Source organism: Schistocerca americana, chromosome 7 (assembly GCF_021461395.2).
Source record: "Schistocerca americana isolate TAMUIC-IGC-003095 chromosome 7, iqSchAmer2.1, whole genome shotgun sequence".
Taxonomy (NCBI): domain Eukaryota; kingdom Metazoa; phylum Arthropoda; class Insecta; order Orthoptera; family Acrididae; genus Schistocerca; species Schistocerca americana.
In genome coordinates, this window is record NC_060125.1 from 613,776,890 (window position 1) to 613,793,925 (window position 17,036).

Consider the following 17,036-nt stretch of genomic DNA (forward strand, 5'->3'; position numbering starts at 1 on the left):
AAAGAATGCCGCAAGTTTCAGTTTTGAGTCCACTCCTATTCATTATTAATGTGAATGACGTTCCATCTACCATTTATGAAGCTGAATTTTTACTGTTTGGTAACTACGCTTGTGTTATAATAAATGCTGTCAGAATGAAGTCAATGGAAGTGTTATTAGTGATGTCTTTCAAAGAATTATTAAGTGGTTCTCTGAAAAGGAACCTCCCTTAATTTTGCGAAAACACCCTATATATTCAGTTTGGCAGAACAAACAATGGCATACCAAATGTTGATGTACCTGATGACAAGAGTTGCAAATATGATGGAATGGTCGAAGTATTTTGGTGTACACATTAATAAAAACCGGAAATGGAAGATACATATTACTGAGTTGCGCAAACAGTTAGGCTCAGCTACTTTTCGACTTCGTACAATTGATAGTTCTGGGAAGACGTGACTCAATCTCGTGGCATATTTTGCATATTTCCATTCAGTAATGTCTAATAGAATAATTTTATTCGGTAAATGACGACATAGAAATGAAATACTGATCGCAAAATAACTAACAGTAAGAATAAAATGTGGCGTACACCGTCCGTGGTCATGGAGGTACTTCCTAAACGAGATTTGCTTTTTAACTGCAAATTCGCAGTAAATTTGTTTGCTAGTGAAGTTCTTGAGCAATAACCCGTCACAATTTGTGAAGTACTGCGCCGACCATTCCTGCAACAGTAGAGGAAAAATGACTTAATTTATACGTTATCGAAGGTGTCAGTGACTCAGAAAGGACCAAGTACTATAGCTAGATTCTGACGAAAGAAAAAGAAATGTATGCGTGCATGTAGCACAAAACTGAGTTATTGATGAACCAAAATTTGAAGGAAGGTCACATAAGTGTAAGTGATATCGTTGGCAAACAATAAAGCCAATATGTAATAAACGTTTGTGAAGGTGGAAGGGTTAAAATACAGGGAGCGGGAGGCTATTTACAAGTTGTAGAGAAACTAGATGTTGTAAGAGTCGAGAGGCACAAAAGGTAAGTACAAGCTGAGAAGAGAGTGAGGCAGGGTTGTAGCATATCCACTATATTATTCAATCTGTATATAGAGCAAGCAGTAAAGGAAACAACAGAAAAATTTGGAGTAGGAATTAATGGCCAGGGAGAAGAACTAAAACCTTTGTGGTTTGTCGACGGCATTGTAATTCTGTCAGAGACAGCACAGAACTTGGAAGTACATTGCAGAAGAATGGACACTGTCTTGAAAGAGGATATAAGATGAACATCAACAAAAGCAAAATAAGGATGATGGTATGTAATTGAATTAAAACAAGTGATGCTGAGGGAATTAGATCAGGAAATGAGACACTTATAGCAGTTTATGGGTTTTGCTATTTGGGAAGACTTTAACTAATGATGGTCGAAGTAGGGAGGATATAAACAGTAGACTGGCAACGGCAAGAAAAGCGTTTCTGAAAGAAAGAAACTTGTTAACATCGAGTACATATTTAAAAGTCATGAAGTCTTTTCTGGAAGTATTGTATGGATTGTACGCGTGTATGGAAGTGAAACATGAACGGTAAAAAGTTTAGAGAAGATGAGAATAGCAGCTTTTGAAGTGTGGCGCTACTGAAGAATGCTGAAGAGTAGATAGGTAGATCATATAACTGATAAGGAGATACTGAACAGAATTGTGGAGAAGAGAAATTTGTGGTACAACATGACTAAAAGAAGGGCTCTTTTGAGTGGGACACATTCTGAGGCATCAAGGAACCACAAATTTAGTAGTGGAGGGAATCGTGGGCGGTAAAAATCGTATAGGAAGACCAAGAGATAACTATAGTAAGCAGATTCAGAAGGATGTAGGTTGCAGTAGTTACGCGGAGATGAAGAGGCTTGCACAGCTGAATGAAATAATTTCAACCCCTGCGAGAAAGTCCACGTTCGAGTTACCTTTCATTTTTGTACGTCACACCCATCCACGAAGGAAGCACCCATCTACGTTAATGCACCGCGTGGCTATAGCACGCCATACGCGCGCAGTATAACGGGATTCAGTCCCCCCTCCCGTCCCATCTGTTGTCTCCGGCCCTTCAGTTACTGTGGAGAGCCGGGGAGCGCGCCATACCACGTCACATACAGCTGACGCTGGCCGCACTTGCTACACAAGCGGCGAGGCTAAAGCCACGCTCAGAGGACTAGCGGGTCATTCAGCAAATCAGCGAGCTGTCGATTCCGGAAACACCGGAGCGCGTTCTCTGCACGTGTCGGCGGTAACATGAACTACACCTGTGGTGTCAGCATTCACTGTGGAATGACGCAAGTGGTTTCGTTATATACGAGAACTGAAATCCATATTGTGTCGTGATTTGATGCCGCACCGACAGAGTTGCTGAATTCCTTCGGAATACGTATCAGCAGAAGGCCATCCAATTTAAAGTTGCGTTCATATCCCAGCACACGCTGTAATGTCTCCCATTGAAACAGAATGGATGAAATGAAATGCTTGTACTTATTCTTCCGAGAGCTGGTTGTTCGGAAGTGGAATTCATCGTAGTGTTATTAGCACGTCTATAGCAGAGGACTTTCACCATGATATTATCAAAGTTCATTAATTTTAACAATCCTGTCGGGCCAAATTGGCTCTCTTACCTGCTAGTATAAATTTAGTTGCAAAAAGGAACATATATCCTTGAATAAATGTTTCCTTTGTAGGCAGGTACAGACCCGTCATTGGGGGAGCAGAGAAGCTACTAGACGGAAAACTTTGATAATCAGACATGGTAACAAAAATTTAGTTCACAAGGTTCGACGTACGAAAAATGCAAATGTGTATGCTATGGCACGCGGATGGAGCGCAATAAATACTTCACCAGACCACTCTCTTCCCAGTGTTATTAAAAACGGAAATAGGGAACGAGGTTTTACATGTTACTAGAAATAATAGTGATGCATTTTTTGAAAAATGAAAACATGGCTCAGGATAATTACTTCTATAGTTACTGACAAAATTAAAGGGAGTATGGAAAATGGCCTTGCTTACATTCTGCAAGATCAAACACAAGAGATTAACAAGGAGGATGGTATACGTCTTACTTTGTTTTAAAACAGAGGATAATCAATAATCTAAAATCAATCGCAGTTACATTGAGTACAACGACGTGAGTTAGGTACTGCCTCAAAAAGATCAAATCACTGATCTTACGAGATAGATTAATTTATTACAACAGGCAAGATTTCCAAGCAACGGCTTGTGGGCAGAGAATTCAAAACAGTACTTCGCTCTGGAGGAGAATTAAGGGGATACACTTCACACAGTAAGTAGGACCAGTACCAACGCTGTGGACTCTACGACAAAACACGTGTGTCAGCTAGTATGAAAACATTATAGTCAGGAATACTCAATGGAGCTATTTTCAGAAATAGCCCTGTTACAAGAAAAACAAAACTGCTAATACATAACTCCGTAGTCCACCCAGTTATCACATACGGGTCAGAGGTATGCACGTTGAAAGAACATGCCAAAAAATGCGCTAAGAACCTTTGAGCGGAAAATACTACGCAAAATCAGTGGTCCAATAAGGTAGGAAGAAGGCTGGAGGATACGCTACGACAACGAATTATAAGTGTTCATACAAGGCAGGGACACAGTAAAATTTGTGAAATCACAGCGAATACGATAGCTAGGACACGTGGAGAGAATAGCAGAGGACATAATTCCAAAGAAAATTATGAAAGGTGTCATCCACTCAGCTATGCGAAAAGGAAGACCTAGAAGAAGATGGATAGGCGACTTAATAGTGGATTTCACCAGTATGGGAGTCCGGGGATAGAAACGAGCTGCAAGCAGCCGAGAAGTTTGGAGGAAGATCGTTGACTAAGCCAAGGATCACCAAGTGCTGCAGCACTACGGAAGAAGTATAAGACTGAAAGAAGAATTTATGGTTTCATTCAACTTCCGGCATCGTCTCAGTAACAGGAAACGAATCTTCATGTCGATAGGAGCCCTAAAGACCTCCTACAAAACCATTATAAAAGAAAACAATAACGCAAAGAGGTCGGTGTGGATAAATCAGGACTGAGTGAGTGTTAAGCTACGGGTCCTAATCACTCCCATACAAACTTGGTCTGATCAGATCGACGAAAAACGATGTTGAAATCTCAAATTTAATTATCTTAACCTGTTCGCCAGACGGTAAGCAAGTTGACTGCGTACGTACATAAACTTTTTATGCCACCTGTCATTCTCATGTAAGACGATACTCACTCATCTTAACTACTCAGATCACTGAAGATGGTGCTTACACCTCGAAGTTTCCTCACCATGACCAAATCTATTTCAGACGTACGACTAAGCATAACCCTTAACAAGTTTCATATGTGGCGTTCCGCAAGGTAGTGTCATGGGCCCTCTGCTGTTCCTGATTTACATAAATGATCTAGGTGATAATCTGAGCAGCCCCCTTAGATTGTTTGCAGATGACGCTGTAATTTACCGTGGACTGAAGTCTTCAGACGATCAATTCCAATTACAAAATTATCTAGAGATAATTTCTGTATGGTGCCAGAAAGGGCAGTTGGCACTAAACAAAGAAAAGTGCGAGGTCATCCGCATGGGTACTAAAAGAAATCCGATAAATTTTGAGTATACGATAAATCGCACAAATCTAAGGGCTCTCAGTTCGACTAAATACCTAGGAATTACAATTACGAGCAACTTAAATATGGAAAGACCACATAGATAATACTGCGAGGAAGGCGAAACAAAGACTGCGCTTTGTTGGCAGAACACTTAGAAGGTGCGACAAACCCACGCAAGAGACAGCCTACATTACACTTGTCCACTCTCTGCTGGAATATTGCTGCGCGGTGTGGGATCCTTACAAGGTAGGATTGACGGAGGACATCGAAAAAGTGCAAAGAAGGGCAGCTAGTTTCGTGTTATCACGCAATAGGGGTGAAAGTGTCACTGATACGATACGCGAGTTGGTGTGCCAGTCACTGAAACAACGGCGGTTTTCCTTGCAGAAAGATCTATTTACGAAATTTCAATCACCATATTTCTCTTCCGGACATGAAAATATTTTGTTGACACCCAGCTATGTAGGGAGAAATGATCATAATAATCAAATAAGAGAAATCAGAGCTCGAACGGAAAGATTTAGGTGTTCCTTTTTCCCACACGCCACTCGAGAGTGGAATAGTAGAGAAGTAGTATGAAAATAGATGAACCCTCTGCCAGGCACTTAAGTGTGAATTGCAGAGTAACCATGTAGATGTAGAACTGGTAAGCAACGCCGCGAACGCACTGTCAATGTCACTTTCATATTCAAAATGAGAAACGTGTGTGGATTCCTAAGGGACCAAACTGCTGAGGTCATCGGTCCCTAAACTTACACACTGCTTAAACTAACTTATGCTAAGAACAACACTCACACCCATGCGCAAGGGAAGACTCGAACCTCCCACGGGAGGGGATGCCCAATCCGTGACATGGCGCCTCAAACTGCGCTGCCACACCGCGAGGCTTAATATTCAGGACAGGATATATGAAGCACTGTCAATAGCCCTCACACACACACACACACACACACACACACACACACACTCACAGAACGTGGCAGGTTGTTCGATTTCGCTTATGACAGTGTACAGGAGGTCTAGCGATCAGGACTTGTGATTGGGCAACGAGAGCTCCCCTTTAAATGACAGAACAGAAACTTACAAGGGGAGGCCGCCAATTGTGAAGTTCAGATTCGATTCATACTGCGCATAATAAAAGCTCATGGCCAGAGGTGTAATGTGGCAAAGCACCAAGATGCACTTCTCAGCCGTTGTCGAGAAAATCGACAGTTAAAATAAACCGTTGCGGTGAAATACTCTCTACGATTAGTAGTTTTCTACAGCGTGGTGGTGCAGCGGTAAGCGCTCGGGTTCGTAATCCGAACGTCGCCGGATCGAATCTCGTTCCATGCAACTTTTTTTTTAGTATCTGATTTTTGTAATTTTTATATATATATATATATATATATATATATAATTCCCGGCAATCAGTTGCAACAATTATGCATATAATAAGTTGTTGAAAGTCGTTTGTCGTGGAAAAACTGGCGACTTCGAACATCATTATGTTTTCCGCAAACAAAGTTGTATTTCACAAATGTTATTAATTGTCTTCATAATGTTAACCACGTATAGTTAACGGAAGACGTAGAAACGAATACGTATAGCGTAAGTCAAACGTTTGAATTAGAATAGAGAATCCACGAACACAAACTTGCTGTGGCAGGTATGAAATATAAACTCCGTTACTCGCTGGTTACACTTGAAGGACAGATGTTAAACGGGCCGAAACGAGCCGCCACATAACAGCGTAGTTGCCTGCTAACTTCGAAAGAAGGTAGATGCGGTCCCTAGCGCAACTTATAACATCGTCGAATATCAGTGCGGACGTGAGAGCTTTGGTACACCCTGTTAAACAAACGGAAAAATGGAGGCGGTACAATTGGAGAGCGATCCGCCTTCACCAACATGCATAAGCAATTCATTAATAGTTTATATATATATATATATATATATATATATATATATATTTGAATTGCAAAAAACTAATAATAAAAAAATATTGCATTGTGCGAGATTCGATCCGGCGACCTTCGGATTACGAACCCCAGCGCTTACCGCTGCGCTATGACGATGTAGAAAATCATTAATCGTAGAGAGTATTTCACCGCAACGGTTTCTTTTAACTGGCGATTTTCTCGACAACGGCTGAGAAGTGCATCTTGGTGCTTTGCCACATTACACCTGTGGCCATGAGCTTTTATTATGCGCAGTATGAATCGAATCTGAATTTCACAATTGGCGGCCTCCCCTTGTTAAATCAAATAAAGAAAATAAATATATTTCAGTGCGCGGAATACAAGAGGCGCGGCTGGGGTGTAAGTTACCTGATGTAGGTCTGTCTAGGACGACGAACAACTGAATAAATGGACATATGAAGGGGAGGCGGTTCATGCTAAGCTATGTTGGTGGCTGGTCAAGGGCGCAGAGGCAGAGGCTCTGCCTCGCAGAAATTGGATTACAAGAGAGACAGGCAACTGCGTTCGACACTGCAGAATCCTCCAGTGTCCACACACTTGATCTGTATCCCACACACGCTATTGGCTAAAACCGATGGCGGGAATTCGCTTGCAGTTTCAGCAGGTAGCTCAAGGCGTCTCTTGTGAGTAGCTTTAACTGGACGGAATAGCCTCGTTTCTGAAAGGCAGGCAACTTGTGTCACGTAGGCGCAGCCGACGTTGCTCTGGGAGGAGACTTGTAGAGATTTGACAAAGTCTTCGAAATGAATTTTTTAAACCAATTACCTAAAATTTTCCTTAAATCGCTGCCATGTTTTACAGACAGCTTTTGAACAATATGCTGGCAGTAGTATGTACTCGTTCGGATGCTCTTCAGCGTCATTCTCCTGAACTTGGAACCAACTATCAGTGCCTCTTTTTCATTTGTTCAAGTATCGATAAACGGTAGGTTATCTTTAAAATCTACATATACTCATACGATCTTTATCATGTTCTAACTATGTAATGATTAATTAGAAGGAGTAATGCATATCTGGTTACTCATATGTACTACTGTGGTGGGAGGTGTATGATTATACTAACGTCCAAGGTATGTAAAACATGTACGCTACTGCACAGATGTAAAAGACTGTGTAATGTCTTATGTAACGTTCAACTTCTATGTATAATCCTGGATATGTATTTTAACTTTGCTTTTGTTAACACCATAAAATCTTGTACAAACCATGGTTTGAAAGTGGATGTGTGACTGACCGAAACTAATCATCACAAAGAAATGACAGCTATCGCAACTATGATGGGTATTGATGGAAAACACAGTTTTTAATAACCGATATTGCTACTCCTGGCTACGATAGTAACCTATGGCCTTTATATGGCCTTATAAGCCTCCGAGCTGTAAACCACCTAAACAAATATTTGGTAACAGCCTTATTTCGTGCTTGACCTCATAAATACATCCCTCAATCATAATTAACTCCATTAAAACTGTGCCAAATTCATAATTCCTGAAAATCAGCAAGTCACTTTATTTATAATGATAGTTGCTATAAAAAACATCAACAGAGACAGGCAAATGTCTTAAAATATATATTTCTTAATAAAATTATTTAGTTTCTTCAATAACCAAGGTAATGAACAACAAGTATCGTAACCACGTTACAAGCATCTTTTAGTCTGCGTCAGTGTGGCAAGAAGTGTCAACTATGCTGTCAGACTGAAACTGTAGATATCACATTTAGTATCATGTGGCAGTTTCTGAGCACCGTTATCAAAAATTGAATAATAGTTCTGAAAGTCTTGTGTGTTTTCAAAAAGTCATAGTTTTACCAATAAAGTATATTACGTATTTTAAAACGTGAATAATCCACGTATCTGATCTGATCCATGCTTCACTCAGTAAAGTGTACAGCGCAATTTGTGGTCCGTCAAAATAAATAAAACCTTAAACTTCGACGATTCAACTTAAAGCATGTTTACTTTTTCTTTCCGTTACACTCTGTGTTTGTCATTCGATCGTGACCTGCACAATCTACAGATTATGGAAACTACTTTCACACACATCGAAAGACGAGAAAGTAGATAAAAACAAACAAGGTTAACTAAGTAAGCAGCCATGGGAATCGGCAAGTTTTGTCTACAAGGCCGTTTCACTCTGATGTCAATAAGAATATCAACGCTAGCCACCACGTTTGGAGTGATTTTTGTTTCAGATACTTTCCAAATGGAGGTATCACTAGTGAACCATGGGTAGCTCGTTCAATAATTAAGGACAGCGAAAAAAGTATGAAGTTAAAAACTGTTAAGACAGCCTAAGTTTAAGCAAAATTAAGCACACTATGTGGTATGTTTATAGGGCACACACTTTTTATAGCTTGGCAAAGTGCCACGTACAAGTGTGATCGAGGCCTTGAACTCAGTTAACGTGTGACAAAGCCAATCACACACGATAAGCATGGTGGTCAGAAACAGTCTGAGAAGCTTGTAAGGATTTTGCAGGGTAGGCTGGGCTGAGAAATAATTCCTCAGAAACAAATTCGACACGTTTCACCGTATCCGATTTAATTAGCGTCGAATGCTAGTCGATTATGTCATTTCGAATGTAGATTCAAGCACTTCCACGTGCTAAAATGAACACAGACGTTTGCGATCCGAGGTTATCACTTGTTCAAATTCTCACTCACAGTTAAAGTGTGCTGTTTTAGGAAGTGATAAATTTAAGCTAGGTGAGCAGAAATAAAGTTTGTTCGGTTTGAGGAAACCAAACGGACACGTTTGGCGGCAATGTCTCTGGCCGGCTGTTTGTATATGCGCGAGCAACCACCATGGTGGCTAACTTAAACGCTAATTAAATCGGAAACGGAGCAACGTACTCAATTTTTTTTGTTTTGCAATTACTTCTCAGCACAATGTATCCTGCAAAAAGGTTAAAAGATTTTCAGACTGTTTGCGACTGCCTCGTATACAGGGTGTTACAAAAAGGTACGGCAAAACTTTCAGGAAACATTCCTCACACACAAATAAAGCAAATATGTTATGTGGACATGTGTCCGGAAACGCTAACTTTCCATGTTAGAGCTCATTTTATTACTTCTCTGCAAATCACATTGATCATGGAATGGAAACACACAGCAACAGAACATACCAGCGTGACTTCAAACACTTTGTTACAGGAAATGTTCAAAATGTCCTCCGTTAGCGAGGATTCATGCATCAACCCTCCGTTGCATGCAATCCCTGATGCGCTGATGCACCCCTGGAGAATGGCGTATTGTATCACAGCCGTCCACAACACGAGCACGAAGAGTCTCTACATTTGGTGCCGGGGCTGCGTAGACAAGAGCTTTCAAAGGCCCCCATAAATGAAAGTCAAGAGGGTTGAGGCCAGGAGAGCGTGGAGGCCATGGAATTGGTCCGCTTCTACCAATCCATCGGTCACCGAACCTGTTGTTGAGAAGCGTACGACCACTTCGATCGAAATGTGCAGGAGCTCCATCGTGCATGAACCACATGTTGTGTCGTACTTGTAATGGAACATGTTCTAGCAGCACAGGTAGAATATCCCGTATGAAATCATGATAACGTGCTCCATTGAGCGTAGGTGGAAGAACATGGGGCCCAATCAAGACATCACTAACAATGCCTGCCCAAACGTTCACAGAAAATCTGTATTGATGACGTTATTGCACAACTGCGTGCGGATTCTCGTCAGCCCACATATGTTGATTGTGAAAATTTACAATTTGATCACGTTGGAATGAAGCTTCATCCTTAAAGACAACATCTGCACTGAAATGACGATTGACACATTGTTGGATGAACCATTCGCAGAAGTGTACCCGTTGAGACCAATCAGCTGCCGATAGTGCCTGCACACGCTGTACATGGTACGGAAACAACTGGTTCTCCCGTAGCACTCTCCATACAGTGACGTGGTCAACGTTACCTTGTACAGCAGCAACTTCTTTGACGCTGACATTAGTGTTATCGTCAACTGCACGAAGAATTGCCTCGTTCATTGCAGGTGTCCTCGTCGTTCTAGGTCTTCCCCAGTCGCAAGCCATAGGCTGGAATGTTCCGTGCTACCTAAGACGCCGATCAATTGCTTCGAACGTCTTCCTGTCGGGACACCTTCGTTCTGGAAATCTGTCTCGATACAAACGTACCGCGCCACGGCTATTGCCCCGTACTAATCCATACATCAAATGGGCATCTGCCAACTCCGCATTTGTAAACATTGCACTGACTGCAAAACCACGTTCGTGATGAACACTAACCTGTTGATGCTACGTGCTGATGTGCTTGATGCTAGTACTGTAGAGCAATGAGTCGCATGTCAACACAAGCATCGAAGTCAACATTACCTTCCTTCATTTGGGCCAACTGGCGGTGAATCGAGGAAGTGCAGTACATACTGACGAAACTAAAATGAGCTCTAACATGGAAATTAAGCGTTTCTGGACACATGTCAACATGACATCTTTTCTTCATTTGTGTGTGAGGAATGTTTCCTGAAAGTTTGGCCGTACCTTTTTGTAACACCCTGTATAGACCTGTAGACCAGAACCGCTCTGACAGCCTCGTGAAGCTAAATTTCGCCCCCAGTAGCCTGTGTAAGGTTTTAATATTTTTTCTGCCATTGTAAATAATTCGCCTTTACTGTTCTGAGACAAAGACGAATGAGCGCGCTGCACGAGTAGTTGAGAATATCCGTGACTCCGTGTTTCGTGTAATCTGTGTGCGGTTGCTTACCAGTCCGTTATGGAGTGCTGGGTCATTCTTATTAGAGGTACAACAGCGAGACGTTGCATATTGAGAGAAGGAGATCTGATATTTCTGAATTTGCAGAAATTAGCTTGAATACTTTATTATGGAGATGACAATTTATTTGTAAAGCAACGTAATTGACTGTCCGGATGAGAAGATCTTTGGACGAATATTTGAAGGTAACCCCGGCCAGCGGGAGATTGAAATGTTTGTATGCCAAAACTATTAACAGATGGAATGTTCATCCCTTAAATAACTAATAATATTAACTGTTTGATATTCGATCTCCCTTTTTTCATTATGTCACAAATTACACAATAGGTCGGAATGTCTGTAAGTTTTGTACTAAGAGACTTTTGTAATTGTTGGTCTCTTTATGTTGTACAGTCGTTTTTGACAATAATCAACATTTATCACTAGAAGGAACATACCGGCCAATCTGACCGGTATCGTTGTTGAACATTTAATAAATAGCTTACGTTTTAATTTTCGGGCTTTATTTTTCACGAATTTTAATGTTGCTTGTCGGTTTGTAATTTATGTTAAATATGAAGGAAATAAACAATACGTGTGTGCAAAGAGTTTTGACAAAAATGGTGGCTTTTAATTGAAAATATGTCATAGACAGAAAAAATGTTATTTTCTCGTAACTGCAACAGCAATTTGTGTCCATTTGTCTTTGTTTATGATCTGTTTGTGGCTTTGAGTGAGTAGACGTCATACAGATAAAAACATTGATGTATGCTTCTAAGCTGATTTGCATTCATAAGTTTAGTTTAAATTCATTTTGCGTTTACAATGCATTCTTTACATCGATGTTTCTTATGTAATTAAATATACTTTGTACAGACATTTTTATGCGCAACGCATTTGTACGATAACCATAAGGCGCTACTGACATATAAAGACACTGTCCTGAAGTCACTTAAAAAGTAAACCTGAAAACAGAGGAAATAGGCTTCAAAGCAGTTCGGTAATGCCGGTCGTCCTAGTGTTAATTTTCCAAGAGCGATATTCTTAAGACTAAAAACGTCCTCCAACATTCTTAACAAAATTTTGAATATTTTGTCCTGCGTATGTTGTACCTTAAGGTTCATGCAGACACATATTGCTTGTGACAAATAAAGAAAAATTTAGAGTAGATTATTTTTCTTTAACTGCTGCAGTTGCTGATTTCAGTTTTTTTCGAGTACACCTATAGGTCAGACACAAAACAGTGTGCCGAGCATGCGGTAAGTTAATTTTATTTCAGGGTAGATCTCACTTTGTATTCCGGCAAGTAAACAGTATACAGAAATCCCAGGCGTTGTGCTAAGCAAGCAGATAAGTTTGCAGTGAACAGTGCAGGTTATCTTACACAATCATTTTCATCCGTGTTGACTAGTAATTTCTTTTAGCGGTGTTTCATGTCAGACATTGAACTCCGTGTATCGTAATTCTCATAATGTACTTCGGTTTTCAGTTTCAGCTAAACATATTTCGCTGAGAACAGAGTTTGTTTCTTCTGGGCTTTAATTAGATTCATTTTGATTATTTCAAATTCCGAATTCCACTAAGACTAGAGTTTCATTTCACGACACTGTCCACATGCGCAACACAGGGCGAACCAACAGTCACTATTGCACAGCAACTGAATATGATATCTAAGGCAAACGTTACTTGAAGAGGAAGTTTTTGAAAAAAGAATGTTAAGAATCTCATCAAAATATAAATGACACAGAATGATTACGCCTGTAACAAGACCGCATATCTCCCGTGATTTACTCGTATGCTTTGAAGCTGGTTCACATTTTCTGGGTCAAATAGCAGCCGACTTTTCCACGCGATACGGAGAAGAAGAGGAATACGTATTGGAGAGAACTGCTGACAAACTTTTAGCCAGACTTCGGTAAAAGTAAACTTGTTGGCAATTGGTACGCGGTGACCCTAGAATCGTGATTTCCGGTTTTGATTCCTTAAAACGTCTGGCAAATAGGGAGCAAGGAATTGTGTTTTAGTTTATTCTGTGGCAGGAGCATAGCTCCGCCGTATGGAGGTGAGTGGCTATGGCCGGGTGTAGGGACTTATTTCCAGATATTATTCACCTGGAGGAGTTTAATTTTCAGGAGATCTCTTGTACTGTGTGTGAAATGTTATGGGACGTAACTGCTAAGGTCATCAGTCCGTAAGCTTACGCACTACTTAACCTAAATTATCCTAAGGACAGACACACACCCATGCCCCGAGGGAGGACTCGAACCTCCGCCGCGAACAGCCGCACAGCCCATGACTGCAGCGCCTTAGAGCGCTCGGCTAATCCGGCGGGGCAGATCTTTTGTACTAGGGAACAACTCTGCCGCAGTAGTAGACCATAATAGACAATTGTGTACTTCAGACTCATGGGTGGAGGGTGCATCGTCAGTAATGGGAATGGAGCGGACCGAATTATGGTTTAGTTTTAAGCTATCATTTGTCAACCTTACTGCTGTTCACTCTGGTCAGCCTTCTTACAGACGATATCGTCCTCAAAGAACAGGTGGAATAAATTTAGTATGATTTAAAATTGCGTCAGCTATCGCAATTGTTGGACAGTTAAGTGCGCAAGGGCCAAGGCTAGTACACTGAGTCTCAGTCACAGTCCAAGTCGGATTTGGCTGTTTCCTGTCTTTCTGTTCATTGTTGTTCTACTTTCACGTTTGATAATAGCTGATAACTGACTTCACCGCGCAGAATACAGCAAAATTTTTTTGATTTCGTATTTAATATGCTGTAAGGACTTTGAAATCAATTTGTTATGATACAGTTTCCAACATCGTGATCATTGTACGTAATTCACCCTACTAAAAATATTTACGAGGACGTGCTGAAGAGTTATGCCTCTTCGCATTTTTCTACGAAAAATCTTTTCTAAATAAAACACAGTTTATTGACATTGCACATCTTTATTCTTGCGTCTACATACATATGTATTTCTTAACATACTTACCGTGGGGATGGACACATTTCTCGTACCGAGAGACGACTTTCTTGACACAGCAATTGTAGAATGTTCCACTTAGCTGACGGTGCCATAATCTCATCTCTGATTGCAGCGCTTCATCGCTATCAATGTGTAGTCCTCGAAAGTTTCCTTTAAGTTTTGGAAACGGATGAAAATCGGGTGAGTCCAAGATGGGACTGTATGGATGATGATCGATGTCAGTGAACCAAAGGCGTCGGGATGCTGCAGAGCTCTTGTCTGGTCTGGCGCTGCCATGATGAAGGAGAGGGCGAACCCTGTGGTTTGTTGGAAACTCGATTACAGCACACTGTTTCTCAAGCAACGACTCAGCTACGTTAGACACCGCCATGTCACACGCTACAATCGGGAGCCCTCTAGCGAAAGTCTGCTGCAACTTGCGCCAGCGAAGTGGGGCAGTCGACCGAGTAATATGCAAGACATGTAATACCTTAAACCGATATTGAGAACAGAATAAAAATTCGGTGGCTTTTCTTTTCAGGAAGTCCTGGTAGTTTCCAAGATACGAGAGTTGACTGAAAAGCAATGTCTCCACCTTCGTAACTCTTCAACAGTTGTCAGCATTGGTATGCGGCAGGTACTGGCTTGTTACGTAGCCTCTTCTCTACAGCTCTAGTTGGCGGGCAGCCTTAGCATTGAACGGTTGTGTTGTTAGAGTGTAAAGTATGGAAACCTGCGCAGACGGTCGGTCAATGCGATTTAAGCAACGTGCAGTCATTGAATTCTTGACAGCAGAAGGTGTCACCCCAAAGGAGATTCATCAGAGAATGAAAGCAGGTTATGGAGATTGTGTTGATGTGAGTACTGTGCGTCTTAATTAACGTAACGCGAGAGGAGTTCCTGGCAAATTTCAAGTCTGTGCGCTTTCAGTTCAGGACTCCGCGTCCGGAGTAGGCCTACCCATCGTGCACAGATCTTCCGATAGCCAAGCAAAGCAATAATGTGACCCACACATTCTTGTGAAGTGCCGATTGTGCTTGCAATTTCTCTCCGAGTGATACGACGATCTTTCTGAATCAATCTCTCAACATTTTGCTTGTGAAACTCGGTGGTTGCTGTCACAGGACGTCCAAATCTTTGTTTGTGTCGCAGATCAGACGTTCCCGCCTCAACATCTTTAAACATACTCGCACAACGACGCACAATACTCACATCAACATAATCTACATAACCTGCTTTCATTCTCTGATGCATCTCCATTGGGGTGACACCTTCTGCTGCCAAAAATTCAATGACTGCACGTTGCTTATATCGCATTGAACGATCATCTGCACAGGTTTCCATACTTTACACTGTAACAACACAACTGTTCAGTGCTAAGGCTTCCCGCCCACTGTAGCTGTAGAGAAGAGGCTACGGAACAAGCCAGTACCTGCCGCATACATATGCTGCCAACTGTTGAAGAGTTACGAACGTGGAGTCATCACTTTTCAGTGAACCCTCGTATTTGATGGGAAACGTACTACATTACATTAATCTGAAATGCTTGATATGTATATATTACATTTGAATCCATATCAAACATAGTTTATTAGGCTGGAAGATACAGGCGTGCTAAAAAGCCAATGAACAAGTATTCGATTTAACTTGCATCCGTGATTTTAGAAATTTGGCGCATGTTTTGTGAAACTTCTTGTGCACTTCAAATCAGTTGCTGAACAGATTGTCGAATGGTTACTTTGTACAATACAGCACATTGACTGAGCGAGCAACGAAGTGCTTCTGAAAGTAGATTATATTCTTTCGTAGCTTTGTGGATGAAAAGAGAAAATAAGAGCATAATTTAGTACAAACTCGTTGTCTATTGGAATAGGCCTAACAGTAGAGCGCAGAACGTGTCAGACATACAGCGGTATCCAACCGATATTTTCTGTCTTTTTTGAAGCCGTATACACGAAAGCATATATATATATATATATATATATATATATATATATATATATATATATATATATATATATCACAGAGCAGACCTGTTCACCTACCTGCTTGAGAGAACTGGCCCGCGCACACCCCTAAACAGTGAGCTATTGGCCGACTAGGGCGAGTAATGGAGGGTGGGAGGGGAGCAGCACGGATGGGAGGAGAAATTGGAAGAAGGCAGCTGGGCACGAGAAAGTGCTGTCAACGAGTCTATTCTGTGGCCGCTAATAGTTCTGTTGTGATGTATCGCTAATTAACGCCTCTCGTGGCGAATTTATATCCTGAAACTGTTGCACTGATAGCAGATGGGATTGAAATGCAACTTACATTTCTTTTGATAGTTGAGACGAAGTACTTGGGGCAGCTAAGTACGAAAAATTATAGCTATTACGACTGATGAAGTATTACGATGACTGCCTTTTTCGAACGAAGCTTAAATTCACAACACTTTATTCGTAACTATTTTATTCGTATTTTTAAACATGGTAACACTCCATGCCGATGAATACTATTTATTTTGATTTTTCCAAATTAGCAATGTTTGGTACCATTTTATAATGCTAATTCTAAGATAAGACGTTAAACCAACTGCCAATGCGCTTCGCTGGGTATATTTCATTCTCTTCATTGGGGAGAATTTTGTTCGTAGAAATATGTAGGTCCAAACATAACCTTTGCTGTAGTTGTGGATATTTATGTTAAAGAAAATTCTTGTACTAGTCTACAAGACTTATTTCATTACGAATCTAATGACTCAACTTAGCATCACAGTGCAGGTCAGTAATTTC